Source organism: Theobroma cacao, chromosome 1, assembly GCF_000208745.1.
Source record: "Theobroma cacao cultivar B97-61/B2 chromosome 1, Criollo_cocoa_genome_V2, whole genome shotgun sequence".
Classification (NCBI taxonomy): Eukaryota; Viridiplantae; Streptophyta; class Magnoliopsida; order Malvales; family Malvaceae; genus Theobroma; species Theobroma cacao.
In genome coordinates, this window is record NC_030850.1 from 23,026,221 (window position 1) to 23,039,523 (window position 13,303).

At 34.0% G+C, this 13,303-nt stretch overlaps 1 long non-coding RNA gene across 1 annotated transcript in view; it reads right to left on the reverse strand.

Annotated features, from left to right (window-relative positions):
- LOC108660492 overlaps positions 1-1,172 on the reverse strand; it is a 2,701-nt gene extending 1,529 nt beyond the window's left edge. Inside the window, exons 1-2 of the long non-coding RNA XR_001926274.1 lie at positions 1,008-1,172; positions 102-206 (exon numbers count right to left, since the gene is read on the reverse strand). This is a non-coding gene — a long non-coding RNA (uncharacterized LOC108660492). The remainder of the gene's footprint in view (positions 1-101; positions 207-1,007) is intronic.

Sequence of the window (13,303 nt, forward strand, 5' to 3'; positions counted from 1 at the left end):
CTATCAACGCATGTTTTCATTAAATTTTGTCACTTCACGTAAAATATACGTACATGTATATATATATATAGGAATTTTTAAAATTTACACCCATTACTCACCTCATAATAGTGAGATATTACTTCACTATTGATTCGTACGCGTATATAATTATTCCTATTTGTCGGTCACATATTTCATTCGGCACGCCTCCACGACAAACTTTCCTAGTAACAATTTAAACTCAGTATACTTAATCACACATTTGTATGGGTAGCAACTTAATTAAAAATTCCTTCAGCAACTTGTATATTTTTCATCCAAAATATGCACAATATTAAACTACCAATAAATCTTAAAATATAACATTAACTTACCATTGGGCCTTTTTCATTTCTTTATGACCTTTGGGCCCTCTCCATGGGCTTCTCCATATTTTTTATTTGGGCTAAGCCCATTTATTTTTATTTCCTATTGGGCCATGCCCACTTATTTTCTATTGGGTCATGCCCATTTATTTTCTATTTATTTTCTTTCTTTTTTCTTTCTTTTTCTCTCTTCCACGTTTCTTCTTTCTTTCTTTTTTTTTTTCAGCCGATCACTCCCCTCACCACCATGGCTTCCTTTCTTCACCACCGTTGCTTCCTCTCTTTCTTTCCTCTCAAAATCGGTCACCAAAAGCCTCATTTTCTCACCCTTTTTGCTGCCATTTTCTTCTCTAAAATTAGCAGATTTTTGGCTCAAATTTCTAGCAACAAAACTTCGTAATTTTCGTAACACAAAGCTGTCTAATTTGCCTACACAAACTACCAGCAAACAGCTCCAATTTTTTTGCACAAATTGGTAGCAAACAGCTCAAATTTTCAGTAGCCAAAGTTGTCCTTCAATGGTAGCAAAAACCTCCAAAAATTTCCAGCAACAAATTCACACAATTTCAGCAACAAAAACCTTGAATTTTCAGCACCAAAATCAGCCATAAAAACCTCAAAAATTTCTACAATTAACCTAAAAAAAAACAGCTTTCTTACCTCAAAATTTTTAGCTTTTTCTTCCTCCAAAAATTGCAGCAAAAAGCTCTCTTTTCCTCCCTCAAAGTGCAGCAAAACCGTGCCAAGAAAAGAGCAAAATTTTCGTTCCTTTTCTCTTCTTCTCCCATGGTTTTTCTTTCCTTTTTTTTTCCTTTGTTCTTTGCTTTTCTTTTGCTCCCCGTCACAACCGACTTCTCTCTTTTCTTTTTCTTCTTCACTTAACCGACTTAACTTTTCTTTACTTTCTTTATTCTTTTGTTCAGCCGGCCCCCACCTTACATTTCTTCTTACTTTCTTCTTTTTATTTTCTTTTCATTTCTTTACTCCATCACACTTGGTCGGCTACCCACTCCACTTGGTTCCAAATTTATTATTATTTCAAATGACTTTGACTTTTCTTCATTCCCATCCAAACCACATCATTCCCATCTAAACCACATTCACCCCATTCTTTTTATTTCTTTATTATTTTATTCTTTCCAAATAATGCAATTTACATGTAATTCCTTAACTTCATTTTATTTGGTACTCAATCTTCCAATTTTCGTATCTTAAAATTTGATCATTCCGACACGTTTAAAAATTCTAATTTCCTTCTATCTTTCTTTTCTTACACGTGTATAATCAAAATATCGAGATCACATTTCAACGCGATGTCACCATAATATTTAAATATTTACTTACCAATGTTAGCTCGATTTAATAAAATCATGCTGACACAATTATCGTCGTTTTCCTTCAAAATTCTTCTTTACTTTTTCTCTCCCACTTAAATTAGTCATATTCCATTTTTCATGACTAATTCCGACAACATAATAAAATATTAACATTTTAATATTATTTTACTGAATAAAATATTATTTTATTTTAAATTTTTTCACTTGCCTTCTTTGGTCCCGAAACACATCATTACATCTCGATTTACTCCCGAATCATCATTTAGCTTACTAATTCCTCTCCAACAAAAATATTATTATTTAATTGTTGTTTCTGCACGCGCGAAGCATTTTATTCTAAAATGTTCTTTTCATCCTTTGTCACTCTTTAGCACGCAAATTCACATCAAATGATCATTCGTTTGATCAATAAGGTCTTATTTGTGTCCAACGAGGGTGCAGGGTATTACATAGTCTCTATTTTGAAAGTTCTCAAGTGTAAAAAGCTTCATGAAAGTGAAATGTGCAAGATGGTTAGGTGAAAAAATTACTAAAAATGTTGTGGTATTTTTACCATAAATTTCTCTACCAAACTCCAAATGAGGTGATTCTTGGATCACTAGAAATCTTAGAGGAAGGGCTACAACTTTTCTATTTTTCACTTTTCTCAATTCAGATTGGAAGGTAGTCAAAATCAGTGTTAAAAAAAGAGTACTACACTAAGAAAGCAAAACAAGTCAAAACACTTGAGAGCCGCGCACTAGAGTTTGTTTCCAAAAATAAATTCTTTGATGGGAAATTTTGAAATTATGTTAATTTATGCTTAAGGGACTTTTTCAAAGAATTTTAGAGAGAGAATGGTAGTAGCTATTATGGAGATTTAGAGCTAAGAATCAAACAAGAGAACAAGAGAAATTAAGAGAGATTCGAGATCACAAAGCTTCAACATTAGTGTCTTTCTCTATTTTGTGTTTTTCTTATTTTCTTTAACTTGAATTCATGGCTAAATTTCTTTGAATATTGTTTTATTTAGATATCATGAACTAATTTATTTTTCTAGGATTATGGTGAATTCCAACATGTAGTTTGAATATTAGTTTCTTTTTTATTTATCATGAATGGGTATAATTTTGCTTATTCAAATATATTATTAATGCTTTTAATTGCTTAATCAACAATTAACTGATTTGTAAATCTAAATGAGACTCGACAAAGAAATTTTAGATTGAATTAAGATTTGAATAGTCTATGTTCTATTCATTTAGGTGATCTGATTTGCGATTCAAGTAGACATATGTCAATTGCCATACATAGCCAAATTAAAACACTACCTTAACGAACTAAATTTAATTGATTCCTATAAACATATAGTGAACTAATTAAGTTAGGTATTAGTGCAAGCATCTCAACGGGGATTTGTACATAGCTTTGGATTCTAGGTTAGTAAAATGTCACAGCCTAATCTTGGGCCATGACCGGCGTAAGGACCCAATAGGCATAGCCCACTAGGCCCTAGCAAGCCTTCTTATATGAATCTGTATATTAGTCCATCTATCATTCATATTTCTTTAAGATCTATACTTAACAGTGTTCGAATGCTAATTTCTTTGAAGACAATTCGTAGAACCTAAGTAAATACTCGCACTGGCATCATAAATTAAAATATACATAAATAGTTTGTCAAATGTATCTTAACAATTCACATTAAACATATATGTGCATATACAAAGACCTTGACCATCAGCAGAGTGACTCTAGGCGTGGGTGCTAACATTTAATGTCAGGGTGACCTACCAAAAAATAGATAAAAGGAAACACCTCGGCCTAGGAATCCAACTACCTTCGAACCTGAAAACTAAAACATGAAGTTGAAAATAATGAGTATAAACTCAGTGAGTGAACATAGGAAGGGAACAAACAAACGATACAGAAAGATTTTGGAAACATGATGCATTTATTTTAAAAACAATGCAATTTAGTTTAATTTCTTGTAAAGCCCTTAATTCAACCCTTGATTATTTAATCCTTTAAGATGAAGGATTTATAATCCACAGTGGAGTTGAAAAGAGTGAAAACTACATCAAATATCTAATCAAGACAAGCAAAACAAAGGGTTTCTCGCTGCAGCAAAAAGGCATTCTATAGCATATAGTACAATCACATTTTTTATTTTCATAACCTGTCTATAGCATATATATATATATATATACATGAACACCACCGCCGCCTTACTCAGCTCATGTGCACTCCCTACACGCACAAGGCAATATCATCATGTGCACTCCCTACACGCACATTTCAATATCATGATGTGCACTTCCTACACGCACATTTCAATATAATCACATGCACTCCCACCCACGTCATTACCGACATGTGCACTCCCACACCGCACACCACCGGTACCGTCACGTGCACTCTTACACCACACGTGCACGGTTATAGCTATATACAGCATTATCACTCAAAGCATAACACACATATCCACATAATATAGGAACACATTGTTTCATTATATTACATTTTTACCACATAAAAACATTTCATCAAGGGATTGTTCCCATGCATGTTTTAAAGAAAAGTCTAATAAAACATTTCAAGTGATTCAATTAAATACGTATGCATTTATCCTAAAATATTTTAATGCAAGTTCACTCACAGTGTCTTTGTTGATGTTTTGATTGACTCTAACTGCGTCTCATGTTCTAAATGGAGATGTGGAGTCTCGTTGGAACCTATCACACACAATAGCATCACACCAACTCAATTTACATAAATACTATTCCAAAAGTTGTTTCCTAAATCAAGTTTTACTAGTTATTCCTAAGTAGCTTCCAATTATCATTTAAGTAGTCATTGTTCACACTAGACATGATTAAATAACCTTCAACAGTGAATCAGCCCACAAACCTAATTATTGGCCATCATCAACAACTCAAAAATCAAATCTAACTCATTACTCACCTTAGTGGCTTTATAGTGGAATTCTTTTCAAGAGTTCTTCAAGCTATCAAGGAAAATCTATCTCTCTCTCTCTCTCTTTCTCTCAAAATGTTCAGTAAGTGAGAAAAAGTGCAAAGGAAAAGCTTTTAAGGGTTCTTAAGGTGTAAAAGTGAAAAAGTATGAAAAACCCTATGAAAAGTGTACAAAAGCATGAGAATCAGAGTTAATTCGAGAAAGTTATGGAGGCTTTAAGGTTTCTTTTCCATGGAAGGGGGAAAACGTTTAGTGAGGGAAAAGGTTGGGAAGAAGAAGAAGAAGATGCTAGAAGTGAGGAGAAGGTGCTGGAAGAAATGAGATATTTATCTTAACGTCAATCAAAGTTTCACAAAATTTACAAAAATGCCCCATTTTTGTTCTTCTGGTACAATACCTTCTCTTTGACAAAGATTTTGACCACCTTCTGATCAGAATTGGGCAAAGTGGTAAACACCAAAGTTGTAGCCCTGCCTTTTATATTTCTAATAGTCCTAAAATCATGTCATTTGGACTTCTTTAGTTGGAGATATTCTTGAAAAACCAAAACATATGCAAAAAAAGCAATAGTTAATTATACACCTTTCTTCACCAATTGAAATTATTTTTAATCCTACTCCTATAAAAACATAAAATAATTATAAATAACATAAAACTAGCATAATTAATTAAAAATAAACATTTAAACATAAATTAAACTAAACTAATAAAATAAATAAAAATACCTAAATTCAATCCTAAATCTAGTCCAACTTAGACTAATTAGGTATTTAATCTCCCATTAAATATGTGAATTTGATGCACTCAACAGTTTACCTCTAGTCATGCATCTATGGAGGTCGGTGTTTCACAATTAGCCACCATATTAAAGTACGAGATATTATAGTCTCTCCCACTTAAATAGAATTCGTCCTCGAATTTACATTGGTGTCGGGTTATCAATCTCACTCTATGATTTTAATCCATTCTTCCCTTTATAGGGAATTTTGATTTATTCATCTCGTTCACCTTCAGTTCGACTAGAATATTTCATTTATGTCTATTATCATCTTCTAGAGTCAAATCAGTAGCACCCTTCACCATCATTATCTCTTATATTAAGACATCGAGTACGCCTTTATCACTATCATTAAATTTGTACCATAACTCCATCTCAATCATACCTATTTCGATCACATATTATACTTAGTTATGTATACCCAATCACCATCTTATTACTTCACTCCTTGTCGAACTTCTCGACATTCATTCATCTTATCCCCATACACTATTATATAGCTTGCAGCATTATAAACACGCCATATTCATTATTGTATGTACTCTGAACGTTGGGGGAGGTTAATGCCTTCAATTATTCTTAAATACTTTATGTTTACTTTGGTTCTAGGCACTTTAAATCTTCTTAGTTTTTTCGTTACATTGTGCATTCCAAGATTCATGCTTCTACATTATCTTTAATTCAATGCAATCCAAATCGTACGGAAGGCAACTCACTCGTAAATCTTTATCTTTAATTGTACTTCATTCATTCATCATCAAATTCTTTTCAGTAATTCTAGTTTTTCATGTCTTAAAATATATCATCATCATTATAACTTAAAACTTTTTGACCATCCTTAACAAAATTAGATTTTTTTATTTGTCTTACTTAATTCCTCCAAATACTCACATTATAATACTATCATCGTTTATTCTCCATCCGTGGCTCTATTGCCACATAGAAAGCTTAGCATAACTATGAGATAACACTTCCATTACTCTTCCATCTCGATCATATTATTCCATTTTTTTTGGCTATTACTCTTAGGATTCTCCTTCTATCCACATAGCTTAATTTCTAATGATATATCTTATTATTGTACCACCTATGCAACACATCAAGCATACTGTGTTCAATTCTCAAATCACTAAAAAGGATTCTTTATTCCCACCAATGACACAAGTAACTCCACATATACTTATCTATACGTCTATTAAATGTCAACATCCATTACCACGTGTAAGAACCCCTTTTTACTTTCCTCAATCTCGACATTTCTAATTTATTCTTCCATTTCATATCCATAGATTATAGTTTGTCCCCGAACATCCAAATATAATCAATTTCCAAATTACTCTTTGGACATTTAAGTTATCATTCAGCTTACATTCTACCATACTTTATCCTTCATATAGTCCATATAACTCACATTAAACCGATGCACAACTTCACGTACTCACAAACTTAAGCTTTTCTCTTATCATTTCCAACCATATACATAAGTTTCGTCATACCACGCACCCTTGTATCATAATGTCATTAACCACATTTCAACCATTAAGTATCATTTCATCCAATCACAATCCGATATCCACATATGCTGTACGATCTTATTGATCCTTCAAAGGTTTCCTTTAATTCATCCTTGCCTCTTATGCAATATCACAATTCCTAAGAGTCATCTTCGTTTCTCATTTACCTTATATACTTCCATCATATATATCCTTATTCATCCATATATTAGTTAGTCACTTAAGATTTAGATTTATAGGAGTCGTGAGCACATCTTGTATTTTTTTTTTTGAAATCCAATCTCCACATTAGGGAATTCCCATTAACCAGCTTCATTATCGAGATTACCTTCAATCATCTTGTACTATTCCTTTACACCAACGTGCCATTATTTTCCTTTTTGCATCTACACAGTCAATGCTGGTAATTACATAACTTGAAATAGGATTTTGTTTAAGTACCTCTCAATATCATTGCCAATATTTATTTTTCAAACTCACATCACATGACCACGTAACCCATGGTTTAGCCATTAGGCTCCTTGACAATTTCGAATACCACATTAACTCATCATGCAAGTAAAATATTCGAAAGTACTATTAACCATCTTTAATCAACTTAATATTCCTCTCAATTCTTTACACCGTAGCTTATCTCAAGGACTTTCCATCCTCCCTTTTACTACATGCCACTCTATATAGGGTAATAAAGTAACTTTTCAATTCATGTATCATTCTCCAATCACTTAAATCTCCGCATAACAATGTTCAATATCAAGGTCTCTGATACCAACTTTGTCACTAGGGGCAACTCCACCTTTTTGGGTAGCCCTTTCTTCCTTCGTCGGTGACAACAAAAGGTACCTATTAGAGCACTCATAAGGTTGCTCCACCTCTTTGTATAGCCCTTTCCTCTACAAGCCCCTGGGCTGAGAGTCATGCTTCACCACTATTCACATGCGAGAGTTCCCAAGGATCGGGTTGCAACCCCTTGCTCATACGTTCAATACACAAGATGTTCCTAGCGTCATGGAGCTGGACAGTTAGTGTTGCGGTGGTGCAACTACTGGAAACTTCTTCCACAAGGAAGTTTTCCTACCTTCAAAGTTACTACTTCCATCCTTCTCAACCATATGGCTTTCCTTTAAGCTTTTACCACAATTTCCATAAGCATGTGTATCTTTACTTTACTTGTCATATGCACAACGCCAAATTAATACTTTCCACTCATATTATTTTTTAACACTTATCATCAATCACTAAGTCCCACCTTAGGACATCCTTTCCATATGGTGTAATGAATTCACAATAGATGTATATCTATCACTACACACATAATTATTCATTATTTATGGCATCCCATAATTCATACTATTCATAATTAATTGTCTTTCTTGTCTCGTATCTCAGATAGTTCATTGAATTCTAGTACAAATGATTAGGAAAATAGTTCATCTTTTTCCACACTTTATACTCATAATCCTTATTAAATCAAGAATTCACCTTTTCCAAGTTCCATATTTTGCCTGCATTGGTCTATTTTTGTACCAAATTATCATCTTATAATGTCATGGCATCATTTTGTAGTTTTCTCCATACTTAAATTTTACAATCCTTGACTTAATCACGTTAACCATGCAAAGTGCCACCAATAGCCTCATTGATTTCTCTCATATCCTTCTGAATTGTAACTGCAATTGAGATTTCAATTTTCATATTTTCGCGATGGATTACTTACCTTACCATGCTTTCTCATGATATCTTATGTAGTTACAACACATTGAACCTGCTTATTATAACATAGTCCCCTAGTTCAATGTGTTTACTCAAAAATCGACTTCTTTGATTCAACTTGCCCCATAAACTAGGACTTTATTTATTTATCCTTACATTCGGAATCATGCCAAAAACCCACATGCCATGATAAATGATAATTTCTAATAAACGCTATCAATTCAAATGGCATTTTATACCTTGTCAAAAAAAAAAAAACTAGGGTTACCACTCAAAAATCCATCACGTTTATTGGTAACCATTTCATAGTACTGCAAAATATATTTATTGTCAGGTTCGGTAGTTGCTTGAATCGTTAATGACTTTCTACATCTACCTTCAATAATTGCCTAAGGCAACTAATCACGCCACTAGGGTGTATATCCTTCCTCAATGATTATATTCTTAGTCCACCTCTATCATACCAAAAGATTCCCATATGCACCAAGTCATTTAAACAACTGCTTCATAGTCCATTCGAGTCACACGAAAATAAAAACCAAACTCTTAAGTCCTTTGTACAGACGACTACTACTTAATTTACACTGCGTTTACCCATATTTAAAGTAATACGGAGTTCAATAAAAGTATTAAGTGTCTTTAGGATCATCGTTGCCTTGATCCGAGCACATCGACGGATCCTTTTCTAGGTCCTCTTCTACCTCCTGAGATTTTTCCATTTTACCTTTAATCCAAGCTTGCTGTATTCTTATGTATTCCTCTCTACTCACAGGCACAACACCTATTCCACAAATAGGAGGAAAGTGTCGGATAGCGGATATTTTTCTTGGACAAATATCTCCTTTTGCAATTGCCTCTTTCACCTTTTCCTTAAACCTTTCCTCAAACCTTTGCAAAAGAAAATTCCTTACGGCTTCCTGAATATGAGAGTTGTCCTCACTTTCAAGGCTTTCACTACTCTCAAGGCTTTTCTTATTATGAAACATTATTTTTAATTCCTGTGGAATCCATGTAATAGGAATCTGAGACTGGCCACCTCCCTGACTCCCTGGATTAGGGTGCCATTGGGTCCTAGTAGTGGAATCTAACGATCCTTCGCTAGTACTGTGAGGGGTATCCGGACTATCGTCTCTTCTAGACATGGCGTGTGCAACAAGGGCACCTCCAAACCTATACAGAATCGAGTATTGATTACTTAGCCATTTATACATCATAGGAATAGTTAGGTTTCTAATGGATTAGGGGCCTATGTAGCCTCCCGTCCTTAGCTTGCATTGTGCACCCATAATCCAAGGATGAGACTCTACACAAACTCCCACAACTCCGCTGACAACACAAGAATCTTTAGGATTGAACTAAACCTAGAGCTCTGATACCAAGTTTGTCACAGCCCAATCTCGAGCCATGACCGAAGCAAGGACCCAATAGGCACAGCCCACTTGGCCTAAGCAAGCCTTCCTATATGAATCTGTACATTAGTCCATCTATCATTCATATTTCTTTAAGATCTATACTTAATAGTGTTCGAATGATAATTTCTTCAAAGACAATTCGTAGAACCCAAGTAAATACTCGCACTGGCATCATAAATTAAAATATACATAGATAGGTTGTCAAATGTATCTTAACAATTCACATTAAATATATATGTGCATATACAAAGACCTTGACCGGCAGTGTAGTGACTTTGGACGTGGGTGTTAACATTTAGTGTCAGGGCGACCTACCGAAAAATAGATAAGAGGAAACACCTTGACTTAGGAATCCAACTACCTTCAAACTTGAAAACTAAAACATGAAATTGAAAATAATGAGTATAAACTCAGTGAGTGAACATAGGAAGGGAACAAGAAAACGATACGAAAAAATTTTGAAAACACGATGCACTTATTTTAAAAACAATGCAATTTAGTTTAATTTCTTGTAAAACCCTTAATTCAACCCTTGATTATTCAATACCTTAAGATAAAGAATTTATAATCCACAATGGAGTTGAAAAGAGTGAAAACCACAACAAATATCTAATCAAGACAAGCAAAACAAAGGGTTTCTCTGTGAGACCTCGACCTCTATAGGCTCGTAACTAGGTATAGACGTAATAACAATGGATAAGGGTAGTTTCATCATTTCCTTAGTAAGCTCCTAAAAGTAAGTTTTAAACAATATTAAGACCTAAGTAGGCCTAAGGCATAAATGAATATTGAAATATGGGTAAAATGACGAAGGAAATAAAAATGATGATGATTTTCATGGTAGGGGCAAAATGGTCATTTTTCACCTTGGGTCAAAATTTTTAAGTTTTGCGAACCCAAGCATTTCTAGACCATTATGGACTTTGCTTCAGTGTTAAAAGAGTAAAAAGATTGCATAAAGGATTAGAAGAGACCAAGCTAACTTATTGAGGGCATTTTGGTAATTTTAGTGGAATGGATAAGCTTGAACTATAAATATCTCTTTCTTCCAATAGCTTTTTCATTCTCCAACAGCTTTTCTTCTTCTTCTTCCTCTCATCTCACGTTGCTTTTATCCTCTATGAAAGCTTGATATGAAAGCTCCATAACCTTCCTCAAAATAACTCCAATTTTCAAGCTTTTGTGCACTTTTGCATAGAACCCTTGTAGTTTTTCAGTTTCTCACTTTAAAACCCTTGAAAAATTTTACTTTCATACTTTCTCTCACTAGTTAGGTGTTTTAGAGAGAGAAAGAGGGAGCTTCAATAATAGCTTGAAAGTTTTTGGAAAGAATTTCAAATACAAAGCTACCAAGGTGAGTAGTGAATTAGAATTGATTTTTAGTGTTGAAAATGATTAGTGTTTAGACTTGTGGGTGTTTTGGTAGTTGAGGTTGTTCATTCACTTTAGAGTGATTAGGATAGTAAACATAGATAGCCTCCTAAATGGCAAGGGGAAGTTAGCTAAGAGAAAACTATTAGAATTTATAAGTATGTGAATTGACATAATGGTGATGCTAATGTGATGGTACGTTCTAACGAAGCCCCATCGCCCCATTTGGACCATTAATGAAGTTAGAGTCGGCTAAAGGTTCAACAAAATACTGGTGAGTGAACTGGCATTTCAAAATTGTTTTGGGAGATATAATTGCATTTGTATGACACATTTGAATGATTTATTTCAACTTTTCTTTAAAGACCTGTGCTGGGGAACAAGCCCTTGATAAAATATTTTGATGTTGTGAAAAAATGTAAAACGTGTAAAAGGACGAACCTATGTGCTCCTATATCGTGTTGATATATATATACGAATAATGCTGTGTAATGATATTGACCCGACTATGTGTTAGTAAGAGTGCGCGTAAGCCAATGCTAACCCGACTATGTGTGAGTGGGAGTGCGCATAAGTCGATGATGACCCAACCATGTGCTAGTGGGAGTGCATATGAGCTGATGATGATGGGAGGGTGTGCATGATGATTTATATATATATATATATTTACATACATAGATATGTGTGTTATCAAAAGCTCACGAATATGGTATATGGTTGTAATGCATGTGAAAATTTGACATGTTGAACTTTGGGAATTTGTTTGTGTTTCATGTTGTTTTTGTCATTTCAGCAGGATGGCCTTTTCTTGAGGGAATGGAGACTTTTTCTTAGTGCTTTGTTTCTCGCTGCAGTGAGAAACTCTCAAGTTTTGAGGGTTTTTACTAGACCTGATTCTCGTTGTAGCGATAAACTTTCTATTTTATGGCATGAATTTTGCTGCAGTGAGAAACCTTCTATCTTGTTTATTATCTTTGTCAAGCCCAGCTCGACAATATGTTTATTATGTCATTCCTACATAAGAATGCATGTTTGCTTACTTAGGTACCTCGAAAATCGTTAAAAGACGGCGATGTACCAAATGGTACAACTAAGTTGATTTAAGCCTCGAACTAGTCCAAATAGAGATTTTAAGATGAAATTGAGAATTTTAAAACCCCAGAATGACTTAAAATGGTGATTTGGAGTTCGAGGACCGATTTGGAGTCAAATTAGAATTTTCATGACCTAGGGGCAAAATGGTCATTTTGCCACCTGAGGTTAAAATTGGAATGTTGGAAGAAGTTTTTGATCAAGATTGACTATTTAGAACATAATTTGAGTTTCAGAAGTGAAGAATTTTAATTTTGGCATTTTTCACAACATAGGGGAAAAATAGTCATTTTGCCACCCAAAGGCAAAATTGTAATTTTACATCACCCAACACTTGTCCAGCACATGGATTTTACCCAATATTATCATGGATAATTGAGAAAATTTAAGTGGTGGAGAGAGATTGCTTAATGGTAAGTATGACACATGGACTAATCGAATGGTGACATGTGTCAAATTCTCATCCAGTTATTATTTTCCTTATAAATTAGCACAAAATCAGCCCATTTCTCTTCATATGGCCGGCCAAAGCAAGAACAAAGAAAGAAAAGAAAGAACAAGAACTCTAGGGTGAAAATTCAAGAGAAAATTTGGTGGATTTCAAGTAATCAAGCAATCAAAGGTAAAATTTCTTGATTTTGACTTGTGATCTACCTTTCCCATGCATTCTTTTTCATTTTCCATGCTTGAATCATATGATTTCATGATGGGTATCTTGCTGGCTGAACACTTAAAGAGAGGTTTTGATGCTTGATTTAGTTAGATTTTGAGATATTTTAGTGTT